Source organism: Osmia lignaria, chromosome 16 (genome assembly GCF_051020975.1).
Source record: "Osmia lignaria lignaria isolate PbOS001 chromosome 16, iyOsmLign1, whole genome shotgun sequence".
Classification (NCBI taxonomy): domain Eukaryota; kingdom Metazoa; phylum Arthropoda; class Insecta; order Hymenoptera; family Megachilidae; genus Osmia; species Osmia lignaria.
In genome coordinates, this window is record NC_135047.1 from 3,612,832 (window position 1) to 3,625,643 (window position 12,812).

At 44.9% G+C, this 12,812-nt stretch overlaps 1 protein-coding gene across 1 annotated transcript in view; it reads left to right on the forward strand.

The window, feature by feature from the left end:
- LOC117600650 (uncharacterized) overlaps nucleotides 1-12,812 on the forward strand; it is a 61,496-nt gene that overhangs the window by 10,019 nt on the left and 38,665 nt on the right. The window lies entirely within an intron of this gene.

Consider the following 12,812-nt stretch of genomic DNA (forward strand, 5'->3'; position numbering starts at 1 on the left):
TTGGAACATAATGAATTCTCAACGTCGATCTGGAAATGGGTATTCATGTGGCCATTTACGAAGACAAAGGTTAACTCGATCTTTGTCTTCCATGTAACAGAGACCTTTGCCGAGCCTGATACGGCTAATCCATTTCACGGTTCGATCACGGTTCGCAGAGCTATTCAAATTTTTGGCGAATCACGGTGGTCCCGGATCCTCTTACCGATTCTCTGTTTCGCATGGTAGCCTATGAACACCGTCATCATCGTTTCGGAACAGTGAGAACGGTGTCCCGTAGGTGAGTCTCGAGGTGACTGTACCGTCCAACTAATTCTCTTCTTTCTCATCCTTTTTCCCGCTCGTTTCGCCTCGAACGCCTTTTTACGCGTGCGTCCGCGGACGGCTCGAGCCACGCAATTGTTGCTGTCTTTATACCGGTTATTGACGTCCGCTTTCGCGCTGAATTACTCCGCAGCCGAAATGATGTCTTAATTGGAACGCGAGCCAACGGACGAGAACGAGAAGAACGTTGCAAAAGGGATTCATTTATAAATCTGACAGACGGTAGTCGCTACTCGTTCCTCTGTGAACTCTTACAACGAAGAATACCATTTTTTTTCCCTTCGTGATGAATTGTCAGGTACTATTTACCGTATAGAGAGGCGAATTTTACCGGGCATCGCTGAAAGAATCGGTCGAGTAAGGCAAAAACTGCTTAAGACAAAAAAGAAGAGAAGAATTGAAAGGTTAAATCTGGAAATTAATTGTTCGAATCCTTGATAATTAGAGAGCGGCGATGAACGTGCTAAATCTAAGTTATTTATAATAAAAACCTTAAGTCTTCGGGCCAAAACCGAGGAGACGACAACCTCGAGGACAAATGTCAAATTCTCACAGAAATTATTTATCGAATCGTAACGGTGCACGAATAGGAAAGTTTTCGGTCAAATACTTTCCACTGTAATTGTCCATGGAGAAAGCACGGCTGTTCGCAGTTCGTACAAGGTGTAATTAATACTTCCACGACAGAGCGACGTTAAATTATTGATTATACTACTGGCGAAGAACGAGAGACGAATGAATACAAAATGGACGAATCCTTCGAGGAAAATGAATTTTTCCAACGAATTCCTGTGTTGCTTAACTACTCGACAATTTGAACGTAATGAACCGAGAGATATCAACGAGTAACTCGAAGAATCATAAGCATACGATTCGAAGGAACTCGAAACGGTTACGTTTCCGCGTTTCCTCGGTTCCAGTTTAGCTTAACCATTCGAAAGTAATTGTTTTATAATAGTTACGAAAGACGAGGTAGCGGTGTAATGGGGGGCCTCGGCTCGTATCTGATAGCTGGTTTATCGCGTAAGTGGTCGCAATGTATGATTTCGAGGTCTTTCAGCTCGAGCTCAACCGCATCGATGGAAAATGATCGTTCATTAAATATTCACTCGCTCGTATATACGGTTCTTGTAACTTACCTCTTACAGTTACGTCGATGATCCTTCTGATCGAACGCGATTCGACACAGATCGAAGAAATATCACACTTGATTTCGTTACAAATAATTCTGCGGTTAAAAGAATTCAATCGTCAACGAAAATAGTTAAATGAATCATTTGATTAGATAAAAATGAATCTCCCGTTCGTTTGATGGGCGTTAAATTGAACCGAATTTTTACTTCGCCAACGAAGATTCCTATTTTACGGACAATCATTGCCACCCGTTCGATCCGGCACACGCGTTCCCTTTGTCCTGTCAACGAAGATAATACGAGGCTCGTCATCCCGGCATTCAAGCGGTTACGAGTGCCGGCACATGGCACACACGGCAGAGAGGCAATTTTCGGTCCGTACCGAATGCAAATGGAGTGGCGACGAGTTCATTATGAAACAACGTTTATCCCCCGGACACGGCCTTTTGTATCCTTTTGCGTTCGTGCGTTCTGTCGCGAGCCAATAACTTCGCTCCAACTTTTCCACGCGTGTAATACCTGCTGACGTAATGCGTCACAAGGTTCGCGAATGGACGATCACGAAGAGTGGATCCTCGAGCCTCCTTGTCCGCCATCTTACGACCGTCCAAGGATGTGGTTATTAAAATTGCAGAGCAGCTACGGACCGGACATCCTCCGCGTAAACGAGTGCACGAGGAACGATTCTAAAGGGAGAGGTCTCGTTGACACAGAAAAATTTGCATATATGCGTACGACTCTTTGTTACAAATACTTTATCTATGTAACATTGTTTGTACGGGCTTCATAATTAGCCGAGTATGAAGTGGAACATAAAAAAATGTACATAGTGTCTTATAAGCACTCTAAGTCTTGGTTCGTTTATATTCATTTATTATTTAAAGCACACTGGTAGCAAACGTGTTAATGTATCTTACTGTAACATCGTATGAAAACTAAGACTATAGACAAAGAAGCTAACAACCCTTGTTTTATGTTCCACGGTACGGTAAGCAAGATGGCCGTCGTCGTAGAAGCATGAAATATTCAAGAAATCGAGTCCCGTCTCGTCTGCGCCCAACCACCCTGTGTCTTCCAACTGCTCTTTCCTCCATCGTTTTTTAAATAAAATGGCTGGTCATCAACATTTATATTCACGTAGAAATTCAGCGAAGAGTTATCAGACCGTTCAAAACAACGACAATGTATAAAAGCATCGTGGCAAGTAGGCAAACGGTTAAGCCGGTTACAATCTGTTACGAAAACGGAAATTAAACGACATCGAAAATAATAAGCTCCGAGTGAAAGATTGTGGGGTTGCGACGCGGCGGGGGTGCAACGCGTCCGCCATCTCGCAACCTAACGCATGGAGCTCTGTTATTTTCCTGGTAATTGACTTCCGGTTACGCGTTGTCTACCTTCGATTCGACAGCGATCAACAAAAGCTTGAAAAACGTTAACAAACGGAAACCGTTTTAATGGCCACTGGTTCCTCGATAAGATTCGCAATAATCTTTGCTTTTATTTTATGATGGATTCGTTGATTTTATGAAAATATTGAAAATTTTCATTGTTCGAAGAGGAACTTTTCGAATTAGCAGTTGTGTTATCGATCAGCAGCGGACATACTGTCGCGCAAACTACACCCCCGCGATTAAATATGCAAGCAACTCCAAGACAGCGGCCGCTCGCAATTGACATTCAAGAGTAGCGTAACAATGTTACACTTCGTGAAAAAATGATAAGATAAGAACATTGTTGTTAGTTTCCTTGGCACCGTGACGTCTAGAACGGTAAAACGAAGATCATTATTGGCACGGCGCTGCAATCATTTTCGATTCACTCCAACCAGAACCCTAATGGCACCGGGTAGATTTCTTAATTCCACGTCTAGGATTCCTAAAATCACCCTTGACGCATTTTCTCCCATTAACCGCACGATGGAACGCAGCTACCATCCAAGATGGTGGCTAATGTTCTTTAAACACCCATCCCCACGATTCTTTTGTTCCCATGGATACGTCTTAATACGACCAATTTGCGCGCGATTCTGAAATACCATAAGAAAACGTTGTTCGTGACGAAAGACCGATTTGTTTAAGAAAATAAACGGATATCAGAACGAACGAGACTAGCTGTTTCGAAGCGACGATTTGCAATTTCAACGATGAAATCTCGTTCGAAACTCGAACAAGATATATTCGTAAATCACGAAGGACTTCGACCTGTTCGTCGAACGCGGTGGACAAATTTTTCTGTGTCGTTTGTGAAACAGTGATACCGTAAGTTACGAGGACGACTAGAAGATCGTGAATATCAAGGAGACAATTTATATTTAAGCGACGTGGCATGCGTCAGGTTGAACTACGATCGCGTAACATAATGCCGGCACTGTTGTGTACTTTATCGATGACTTGCAGAGCATATTTATGAGGATACACCCACGTTACGATGAAATTATGGTTTTCAACCGCGGCGCGATTGCATTATAGTAATTCGTAGTTAGCAGGAAATAGGTACACGTGCATATCGCAGTATCTGTCCTCAACCTATTATTCTTCCTGCTTTCTCTTTCGATATTAGCCTGATTTTCAATGCACGATAAGTAACTGCATACGGTAATCGTACACGAAAACCTGTATTTATTGCATTTAAATGCTCCTACGTCGCTGGGGTTATTAAACGTAAAATAGTAATAACGTGCAAGGTAACCCGTTAACAATTTCAAGGGGTTTTCCTTGAATTTTTCCAACAAAGAAAAAAATATAAAAGGGAAGTTGGAATACGATCTCGTGACGAGTTTCAGTAAAATGCGGATCGCAAATAGAGACCGTAAGGGTGGAAATTGGTGGGAAAATGACTAAGGCAGACGGTTGATTGCCGGTGGAACTCATCTACATCTATGGAATTCGTTTTTGACACGAACTCGTGCGATCGCGTTGTTGAATCCTCTTCGAAGTTCAATAATTTATTTTTCTTTCATTGTTTTCTTCCATCATTGTCACACTCGGAATGACAAATCTCGCGATTCCCATCCCACGATTGATGGATCTATCCAGCAGAAACTAATAGAGAAATTTCACGTGAAATCGTTCTGTCTCTCTGAAACTCCGCGCCGCAACAATTATTCCGCGGCACGAAAAGTTTCCAGCAAGTGCGGATAATAACCGACGTTGTACTATCCGCATTCCCCGTTCCCTTCGACCATCCTCTAGCTACCGTTCTTCCATCTGTTTGTCTGTTTCTGTTGCACGTCCGTCAGACGGTGCAGTGGCATCTCGTACACGGAACATTTCCAACAATTTAGCCAGATGAGACAAACGTACAGCCCGGAAAGCCTGGCCTCGATCCTCCGTCTCTCTTTCCTCGCTTCTAATGACATTTTCTAATCTCGATTGCGAATTCGTGTCCACCCACACGGTCTCGCAATCGAGACGGGAAGAGTCAGAGACACGGTTGTTTGTAATCGACGGCGAGCAACGTGCCCGTATCCGATTTTTTCCGAGGATTAATTGCCACCGACGCGGCTTTTTCGTCATTAAAATGATATTATAGCTGGAAACGTGGCGAACAATTTACATGCGGACTGGTGCGCGGACACTGTAATGGGGAGAGGAAAGACCGTACAAGACGTTACGGTATTTCGTTGATTACCTCGGATCGCCTGTGCATCAACGCAATTGCTAGGCCAGAACTAACCCACGCTTCTCCATCTTAGTCGTTTGATCGTTTTAATTACCCAGCCGAGGACGAGCTAGCGTATTCGAAAAGCCGGAAACCGGGGACAATTGCAAATCTAAATCCTGATTAAAGTCGCGAACATCTCTAAACCTTAGAATAATTATTCCCGTTAATGAAAGGTTAATCGGAAATATTGAGTCGAGGTTCTATATGTGAAGAAAATAAAGAATCGATCGAGCAGTACAATACGTACGAGGGGCGTAATAATTCAAAACGAAAAAAACGAAGCAGCTTTTCGTGACCAGGACGATTTATCATCGATCGACCGGTCACGTCGGCGCGTGGGTGTTGCATCGGCCCCGAGGAACTTACGAACTAATGGAATAAAACATCTGGCTTCGCGAATGTTGAATCAGTTTGATAGTTCCGAGTTGTTCGATTCGTGATCGTTCCCGGAATTGGTAACTACGAACGGTTAGGACGGGATAGAAGGTTTCCCCGGTCGTGGCTGAAAAGTTTCTCGTAAAAGCTACCCGCCGTATAATCAATCTTTCGATAGTTCGCGTAATCGCGCCGTTTCACCGTGAAACTATAACGGTAATCGCGAAAAAAGAAGGAAAACGTGGAAGGTAGTTCGCGAGCTGGCCCGTGTGCGAGCAGTGTAATTGGAAGATGATACACCGCGTTAGGCTTTTAACCGACCAGGGTAATTGCTTGTGTAATTCTTAATTTCACGTTACGCTGGAATACCGAAAGTAACCTCCCTGTTCTCGTATCTGGCATCTGTTGGCGTCAAGCTATCACGCTGCGTGCAGACCGAGGCCGAGTCGAGCCGAGTCGGTCTGAGCAACACCGATAGACAAACGCTGACACGCTTCGTTAACCTAGCTACACTAATTAATTCGTAGATAATTTTTAATTTTACCTCGCGCCTCGGTCGTTGGCGAACTCGCTGATTTACGACCGCGTAATTAGCCAAGCTTTCGCTGATACAAACTCCTGATAAACGAAAATTACGGTACTATTATACCGAACTTACAAGCGCGCTACTTTGATCGAGATAATTTACTCGTCGATGCTGATCTCTGTTGGTTTTCTTTTTTTTTTTTTTATTCATTGGCTTATCAGAAATTCGAACAGTAGGTATCTGTTACGCGAAGCTGCCTCTTCGATTGGCACGTTCGCGATTTCCTTCATCCTAACCTTTGGGTGCTAATGATTCGTTGCTCATTTAGGCACCGCGCCAAACTGTCCGTTCCTATTCGCCAATCCTACAAATCTCCTGGCTATTCTGCCATTCTGACACTCGTTATTAGAACCTTCATCGTCTATTTTCATATTTCAATACCGACAGTCATTGCCATTATTCTCGGTTCCATCAATGCGAGTGATAACAAGGAACGAGAACCTGATCGCTATTAGCCCGATTATCGGACTCGTTCTACTAATTAAACCTTTTATACGGTGGTGCAATGATCAATCGTAGAAGGAAAACGTTGCATTAACGTTGTCTTGTCTCCGCATCCCAACGTTCCATTAATCAAAGCCGATTTGCTGTGTACTCGTATCTAAATATAAAGCATCGATTAGAGGGATTATTTTCTCGGCTTGCACGCTCGCCGCGCGTTTATTAAATGTCAAAGTACTAATGGAACGCTCGTACGAGGATCCAACGACGTGCGATAATAACCGTTAATTAAGTTGACGCTCGTAGTTGCCCGCGACGAGGATCTTTCGTGTACCTAACATGTAATATCCTTTATCTCGGTCCGATAAGTCGAATGAAAGGAAGAAAACCGATGGATTCGATGCTCGGTTATCGCGACGCGATCTCAGGTAGCAGAGCATAAAGTACATCGCGAGGCGTGAGTTCCAGGTGTAAAAACGTCGATGAAGAAAGTACCATGAGGGGAGATGAGAGCGGAGGAAAAGGGCTCGAGCCGAGGTACGGAATGAAGAAGAAAGACGAAGAGGTTAGCGCGGCGGGTAAAGGGATTGAACGAAGGGTCGTGTAGGGTGGGGACACGAGACGAGGAGAGAAGCAACTCCCACCAGACGCGGGTAGGCAGAACATCAAAGGGAACCGACTTCTCGTTCGCGAGGTGAAGAACCGGCCATCTCCGGGCCACACACGAATTGCTTTTATATACTTACTTTAAGTTCTGTACCACTAAAGTGTAATACCTTTTCAACGTGCTGCATAGCGCCGCCGACAGACACTGATCTACGCAAGTCCATCCACGTTTACCTTCGCGGTACATTTCATAAATATGACCGTCCAATTTATCTCAATGAAAGTTGAAATTTTTAAGGGAAATCTTCCGAAACGTTCGGTAGAGACTATTTTTTTTACAACTATCATAGCTGTTTCGATGCTCGCGATATTTCGTCGCCGGATAGCGTTTCAAAACCGCCCTTCGATATTAACCGCAGTTCACTGTGCACTCTCGCTGTTCGGTTGCCATACGACGTCGTAAATTCCTTCTGTATTTCCTGTTGCGGTTACCGCCGCGTTTTCATCCAGGCCAGTTGCATTCGAACCAACATGGCGACGTGTGGAGTGATCCGGCTAATCGACCTCCAGACGGCTACGATTTTCAAAATTACCCTTTCAACAAAAGTTGCTGGTAACATTCGGCAGTGAAATTGTCTTCCTCTTTTCTTATTCTTATTCTGGATCGTCGGACGATCCACCGCCTTTTTTGACAGGATATTTGAATGATTTAACGATAAATCAGATTACAAAATTATGTTTTCCAAATTGTATCTATCTGGTAGCGCGTGGCAACTGGTGACATCTTCATTCCTCGAGCACAAAGAGGTACATTCAGGCGGTAATCGTTGAAGCTCAGGGTGGTCAGAGGCTTCGAGATGTCCCGCGAGTACAAAAGCCAGCGGTACAACCCTGCCAGTCAATTGCAACTCCATTTAGGCTCCATTTAGCTCGAATCAGTTTCACTAACCACTTTTCGAGAGGGGAATTGAACAAGGGATCTCCCTCTTTCTCGTTGTACACCATTCAAACGATCCACATTGTGGATTTTCGTGAACTCGCTAGGTCCTCGAGCGTGTCTGGCTCCTTTGTACAACAACTCCGTGACGTTCCATCAATTTTCCGTTCCGGCTCGCGCCTCAAACCGCCCCTTACCTCTCATTTGACACAGCTCGAGGGTCTATCGTCGCGCGACACGTTTAACTCTCAGACCCGTACCGATCTCCTCGAGTTGTCGAAGCGAACGACATGGTCGAATTCGTCATGCGAGCGAAACGTGATTCGTCCGAGTCAACTGAATAGTCCTTGATGACTCGATAGTTCGATCGTGGACGGAAGTGCTAGGCGCCCCTATTACCCCGATAGCGTTTTGTTCGCCGTCTCTTTTAGCAGGGCAGAAGAAGGCAGGGACGTTTTAATTTAGATTAAAATGACACGTTTCAACGGACGGTTTTCAATTTAGCAACGTCAGTGGAACACCGGCGTGACACGATAAACTTCCGTTCGACGAATTCGCGATTCATGCTATGAAATGGTCCTTCTTATCACGCGAGTTGGTACCAATTTCGGGATAATCAGGAAAAATGGTGGGATGAAAAGGATTTTCATTAAATAACAGTAATCTTTATTCGATGAGATACAATTTCAAACATACGTTAAAATCTCGAAGAAGATCATTTATATTCCCGCCTAAATATATTCACGGTGATACATTAGCCTGGCATATTAGCATGACAAGAGATGGAGGCTTCTCGCAACGCATCCAAACGAAACGGCGATTCGATGAAGCCATCAAAAAGCCGGAACAACCCCGACGAAGATGCACGCCTTTTTCCATATGGACCTGCCCTAAACTAGATCGACAATATCGCTCCGGAAGAAGGGCCCCGCCATCGATGGCCCCTCCGCCAATTATTGGACTCATTCAACGAGGAGATTTATGTAACTCAGCATGATGGAGTATCTGATTTTCCTGCTGTTCCCCAAAGAGAACGAACAACGCGTCGAATCCCAAAGAATGACTTACAAGCGAGTGCGTGCGTATCGGTCACGCGATTCCGCTCGACAGCTTCATTCGACCAAAGAACGGATACAATTGAAAAACGATGCAAAAAATGAGGAATATAATTTTTGTATTCGACCGAGCTCTGGACTAATGATAATCATCCTCTCTCGATGGGATTGAAACGTTGACCTCGCGTCGGAACGCGAGGAAAGGTTAAACACTCTCGGGAAACGGCGGTAGTTGGCACGCTTTCTAAACGATAAACGTCGGATGATTCTGGAATAATTTATAATTTAAACGCGACGCCTCGGGGCAACGTCTCGCGGTGAAATAATAAAAAGCGAGGAGATCGGTGGATAGCTGATTACTCGTAGCGAGTGACTTTCGGTCGATTCGAAACTCTCACGAGGTTCTCACAGTCGTTCAACCGGTAGCCGGCTCCAGCGATTTATTAGTATCGATGGGCGTGACTAGCACTCGTTTGCTATCTGTTCGCCACTACGAGTTCTTTGCTACTAGCCTTGGCAAATAACGTCCCACGTATCTTCTCGTTCCTTACTTTTCTTTTTCATTCGCGTGTTCGGCTCATTTGAATTCCGGTACATTTTCAATTCCCAGTCTCCTGTGCTGATTCATTTTTTGGTAAACTTTTCGGTGTACAAGATATTTCATTTTTAATCGGTCATACTTTTATGAATCAATCAACCGAATTGAAATTTTGAGAAACGAACAAAGTATAACTCAGAAAAATTTGCTTCTTCAATGCAGAACAATGACAGGGAAATTCAGGAAGTGTACAGTAGGAGTTCATAGAGGTTCGATCGTTTCAGAGTATCGCGAATCGATCGGAGCCAGAGCGGAGCTGGCAAATAAACGCCTGCGGAGAGCTCGAGTTGAGTTCGTATTCACGGTTCTACCTGAGTTCTTTCTCTGCTTGTGAACGCGGCTGTAGGCGTCGAAACGCCATCGTTGGGCCCACCCATAGATACTGCCCGAAGTAGGCAAGCGTGTCTAACTTGTATAGAGCTCGAGAGCAAGTGAGAGAAAACAGTCCGAGGTAACGAATAAGAAAAGGACAAGAGGATGGTCTTTCGTTTCCGTGTTCATCGTTGATTTTGAATTTACATGTCGCGCGCCGGCAGCGATTTGTTGCGCCCACCAGGCCCAACAAAGCCGTGGGAAACGGTATGGAAATTAATAATAGCGAAACGAGTGCCTGTCGAATCGACGCGCAGAGAAACGGAAGAATAAACCTTGATTGCCTCGATTCTTCTCTAAACACCCGACATTTCGCCTGTTTCATTGGCATTTTCAAGAATCTCCAAGGAAGATGAACTTTCCGAATGTTCGCGATAAGAAGTATCGATCGATAGAGGAAAAGAATCTCGACAGAGTTCACGGTGACACTGACGACGCTCGATTTGTCAACTCCCTAGCTACTTCGACGGCTCGGACGTTCTCGAGCTATATCGAATCACTTACGGTCGATAGAACACGAATTCCCTTTCTACAGGCGAGTAAAGAGCGAGTGGAAGAGTAGTAACATCGGTTTCAACCATCTTCGTAGTGTCGTTAGTCTAACGGACACTGTCCATGTCACTAGAATGACTTCTGATATTAAAGAAAGAGTATTTGATCGAGTGGATGTCAATCTTGAAGCATATTCAGTGGAAAAGTAGAGAAAGCCTTCGATGAATTGCCTTTCGTTTCGATCGATGTTAGATCAATTTAATTTCCCTTAGAATATCGAACATGAATTTAGAAAACGAAGTTTGTCTCGTCTGAATTCTCTGTAACAAGTCTGGGAATCAACCCTTCTGTAAGAGAATTGGAACAGAAAGGCTGCCTTTATTGTCTCTCATCCGATTCGCAGCAGCCATCTTCGTTGTGTCAGGGTCGCGTGCCTAATAAGAGACGTTCCAAAGCTCCGACACCTTCGCAAGGGTTAACAATGGCCGGTCGTTTGTTCGATTGGTCACGGCTATCGTGTACCATTGTTCAGTCCTCGAAGGACCTTTGCTCATTCACAGGTATTTACCTCGATCGGCCACAAAAGCGATCTTCCAACAGTTTCGTGGCTCCTTTGTGTCCTTCTCGTAGCAGGTTCCTCTCGGCTTTCGAAACGCAAGGAGATAGTACGATAGTACTTTAATTCGACGCTGACAATTTCGAACGGTAGCCAAGGAATTTTCGTTCCACCCCCGACCCTCGTTTCTTCGTCCCGGTTGTCGGGGCTTTTCGCGTGACAGATCCATCAGCGGGTCTCGAAGGAAAGCTCGTTAAATCAGAGCCCGACCGCGCGTAATTTTGTCGGAGCCGGAGAAGTCGGGTGACGAGAAAAATACGCGGAGGGAGGCGGTGGTGAGATGCCAGGCGAGGCTCTCGCAACCCCCCGGGTGGACATAAAAATTTCGGCGAACGTGGTGTGCAGTGCACGAAGAGGGGTGGCTGGCTGGCAGGAGATATAAATCGGTCCCGGGGATCAGCGTTCCGCCGCGTTTCAGCTCGTTCGCCAATCAGGTTCGAGCAGGGGCGTGGACTGAACGGAAGCAGCTTGGCGCTGAACGACGGCACCGAGGGTGGTGGTACCAGGAACAGGCGGAATAACCTTGAAAAGGAAAGAGACGAAAGAACGGACGAGGGCGTGTTGAGGGCTGTACGACGAGGCCGAGTGGGGTTAATTCAACGGTTCGGTTCTCCTGATCGCGGACGTGCCGCGAGTATCGCGTAGAAGGGGAAAATAGATGGTCTCCCTACCCCGAAGAGAAGCAAGTCCCACCGCTCGAAGAGAACGAGCGCGTACCGAGCGCACATGCGCCAGCCACGTTAAACTGCTGTCGGAGCGGCTTCGCGTGACTCGTCCTCGGCTCTCGTCAATTATGGCTAAGTACACGTATCGCGTCTAACGTGCAAGGATACAGAATGTGATGGAACAGCTCGATAACGCCGAGAAGACGTCGTATACACATTATTAGCGGGCGTCGTCACGGTGCGCACCCGTTTCATGTATCTTTGATTGAGCCCACCTCGAACTCTCTCGATCAATGGTTAAACCAACGAGACGCTCATTACAAGATTGTATATCTTGGAAAAAAAGATATTAACATAACCACGAGGAGAGTAGTTTATTTTAGACGAGTGTTGCTCCAATCTGCAATTCATAGGAAATTGATCGAGCGAACAATTCCATTCGCGTAAAATTGCAAAGCAACTTCGTAGCAATGGGAATTGAGAAGATTTGATACGAAGTTGCAAATGAGTACCTTGGCGGAGCGGTTCTACATGTTTCTTAGGATTATTGTGATAATATTAACGAGCTATGCTAATGAAGCTCCTGGCAAACTTCAGACTTGGTTATGATAGGTATACATTTGGAGCTAATCCTAGATTATGAGAAGATAAATTTAAGTTAAATCACATGTTAGTTATGGTAGTCGTGTTCGATTTCTATTTATAACATCTACCTGTTTAATAATCACAGACGGGTTTGCTACTTATTATATATTATATTACACACTCGGTATTATCGTTACATGTAGGGATTATACGATCTGGTTTGACATCATTAGCGTTAAGTAGAGTCGTAGTAAAACGAAGTCTTCGGAAGAACACATAGTAATAAGATAGGTATTACCATTATACCTTCTTCGAAACAGTAATTTATGAAAGATAGGGAATTGGAACTTCAGTCAGAGCC